The sequence below is a fragment of the Rhineura floridana genome, chromosome 3, assembly GCF_030035675.1.
Source record: "Rhineura floridana isolate rRhiFlo1 chromosome 3, rRhiFlo1.hap2, whole genome shotgun sequence".
NCBI lineage: Eukaryota > Metazoa > Chordata > Lepidosauria > Squamata > Rhineuridae > Rhineura > Rhineura floridana.
In genome coordinates this window covers 225,503,485-225,506,956 of record NC_084482.1, presented here as the reverse complement: position 1 = coordinate 225,506,956, position 3,472 = coordinate 225,503,485, and the positions used below count along the sequence as shown (strand labels likewise).

Here is a 3,472-nt window from a genome sequence, read left to right as displayed (position 1 = left end):
AAACTCTCTCCACACTCCATGCATTGGTATAGTTTCTATACCATGTGGATTCTTTGATGTACAGTTATTGCTTTTCTACTGCAGAAGTACTTTCCACTACTCCATACATCAACATGGTTTCTCTCCTGTGTGCATTCTTTGATGTGAAGTGAGGCTTACCCTGTAACTGAACCTCTTTCCACACTCCCAACTTCCCCCCTTGTGGGTTCTTTTATGTAAACTAAGGCTTCCAGGACAACTGAAGCATTTTCAACACTCCAAACATTTGTGCCATTTTCCCCCAGTGGGAGTTCTTTTATGTAAACTAAGGTTTTCACTGCGATCGAAGCACTTTCCACAATCCATACAGCTATATGGTTTTACTCATGTGTGGATTCTCTGATGTGATGTAAGGCTTCCCTTTTTAGTGAAACACTTTCCATACTCTATTCATACATATAGGTTTTCGCCTGTATGGGTTCTTTGATGTGAAGGAAGTCTTCTATTGAGATTAAAACTCTTTCCATACTCCATGCATTTCTATGGTTTCTCCCCAGTGTGGGTTCCTTGATGTGAAGTGAGGCTGGTAATCTGACTGAAGCTCTTTCCGCACTCCCAACATTTGTGTGGTTTCTCCCCTGTATGTGTTCTTTGATGTACACCAAGATTTCCACGCTGACTGAAACTCTTTCCACACTCCATGCATTTGTATGGTTTCTCCCCTGTGTGGGTTCTTTGATGTACAATAAAGATACCCCTACGACTGAAACTCTTTCCACACTGAATACATCCATATGGTTTCTCTCCTGTGTGGGTTCTTTGATGCAAACGAAGGCTTCCACTATGACTGAAACTCTTTCCACACTCCATACATTTACATGGTTTCTCCCCTGTGTGGATTCTTTGATGTGAAATAAGGTGCTCACTTCGATTGAAACTCTTTCCACACTCCATACATCTATATGGTTTCTCCCCTGAGTGGATTCTTTGGTGTGAAGTAAGGCTTCCACTTTGACTGAAACTCTTTCCACACTCCATACATTTATATGGTTTCTCTCCTGTGTGGGTTCTTTGATGCAAACGAAGGCTTCCACGCTGACTGAAACTCTTTCCACACTCCATACATTTATATGGTTTCTTCCCTGTGTGGATTCTTTGGTGTGAAGTAAGGCTCTCACTTCGACTGAAACTCTTTCCACACTGAATACATCCATATGGTTTCTCTCCTGTGTGGGTTCTTTGATGCAAACGAAGGCTTCCACTATGACTGAAACTCTTTCCACACTCCATACATTTACATGGTTTCTCCCCTGTGTGGATCCTTTGATGTGAAGTAAGGTTCTCACTTCGATTGAAACTCTTTCCACACTCCATACATCTATATGGTTTCTCCCCTGTGTGGGTTCTTTGGTGTGAAGTAAGGCTTCCACTTCGACTGAAACTCTTTCCACACTCCATACATCTATATGGTTTCTCTCCTGTGTGGGTTCTTTGATGCAAACGAAGGCTTCCACGCTGACTGAAACTCTTTCCACACTCCATACATTTATATGGTTTCTCCCGTGTGGATTCTTTGATGTGAAGTAAGGTTCTCACTTCGACTGAAACTCTTTCCACACTCAGTGCATTGGTACTTTTGCTCTCCTGTGTGGGTTGTTTGATGTAAAGTAAGCTTGTGACTTCGACTGAAACTCTTTCCACACTCCACACATCTATATGGTTTCTCCCCTGTGTGGGTTCTTTGGTGTGAAGTAAGGCTGCCACTTCGACTGAAACTCTTACCACACTCCATACATCTATATGGTTTCTCTCCTGTGTGGGTTCTTTGATGCAAATGAAGGCTTCCACGCTGACTGAAACTCTTTCCACACTCCATACATTTATATGGTTTCTCCCGTGTGGATTCTTTGATGTGAAGTAAGGTTCTCACTTCGACTGAAACTCTTTCCACACTCAGTGCATTGGTACTTTTGCTCTCCTATGTGGGTTGTTTGATGTAAAGTAAGCTTGTGACTTCGACTGAAACTCTTTCCACACTCCACACATCTATATGGTTTCTCCCCTGTATGGGTTCTTTGGTGTGAAGTAAGGCTGCCACTTTGACTGAAACTCTTTCCACACTCCATACATCTATATGGTTTCTCTCCTGTGTGGGTTCTTTGATGCATATGAAGGCTTCCACTATGACTGAAACTCTTTCCACACTCCATACATTTATATGGTTTCTCCCCTGTGTGGATTCTTTGATGTGAAGTAAGGTTCTCACTTCGACTGAAACTCTTTCCACACTCAGTGCATTGGTACTTTTGCTCTCCTGTGTGGGTTGTTTGATGTGAAGTAAGCTTGTGACTTCGACTGAAACTCTTTCCACACTCCACACATCTATATGGTTTCTCCCCTGTGTGGGTTCTTTGGTGTGAAGTAAGGCTGTCACTTCGACGGAAACTCTTTCCACACTCCATACATCTATATGGTTTCTCCCCTGTGTGGGTTCTTTGATGTACAATAAAGTTTCCCCTACGACTGAAACACTTTCCACACTTAATACATCTATATGGTTTCTCTCCTGTGTGGGTTGCTTGATGCAAACTAAGGCTTCCACTTTGATTGAACCTCTTTCCACACTCCATACATTTATATGGTTTCTCCCCTGTGTGGGTTCTTTGGTGTGAAATAAGGCTGTCACTTCGACTGAAACTCTTTCCACATTCCATACATCTATATGGTTTCTCCCCTGTGTGGGTTCTTTGATGTGAAGTAAGGTAGTCACTTCGGATGAAACTCTTTCCACATTCCATACATCTATATGGTTTCTCCCCTGTGTGGGTTCTTTGGTGTGAAATAAGGCTCCCACTTCGGCTGAAACTCTTTCCACACTCCATACATCTATATGGTTTCTCTCCTGTGTGGGTCCTTTCACATGTAGAAAGGCTCCCACTGCTACTGAAGCCCTTTCCACACTCCATGTATTCATATGGTTTTTCTCCTGCATATGGTCTGCCACTCTGATTGAAACTATTTCCACAAGCCATGCCTTGACATGGCTTCTTCCTTATGTGTGTTCCGCAATGTTTATTTAATGTTGGTTTACTTTTGAATATTTCTCCCCGCATTGGACAATTTCCCTTTCTTTTGCCTTTGTAAACTTCCCAAGAGTTATTGGACATCAGCCCCCTGCAAAATACAGAATTTCTTCAGTTGGCTTCCCTCATGATTTTTGGTCCCTTTCAGCAACCAGATGTCTCTTTTCCCACTTCAAGGTTGCTTGTTTCTGATGACACCACAGATGGCTCCCTATAATTCTCTTTGTTCTGCCCTGCACCTGTTTGGAGAAAGAGAAAAGAAATTCCTCTTAGGAATTCAAGGCAAAGACTAATTATCTGAGCAGGAATGAACCCCACACACCTGCTTTCAGTAGTGTAGTGTTAAATTTAGAAGTGCAGGACCCCTTCATGATAGTCACACAGTGCCCCCTCCTATCCCTTACAGCCAT

The 3,472-nt window shown here is 42.7% G+C and overlaps 1 pseudogene; it reads right to left on the bottom strand.

Moving 5' to 3' along the window:
• Nucleotides 1-519: 519 nt before the first annotated feature.
• Nucleotides 520-3,011, bottom strand: LOC133379072 (zinc finger protein 91-like; annotated as a pseudogene).
• Nucleotides 3,012-3,472: the final 461 nt, after the last annotated feature.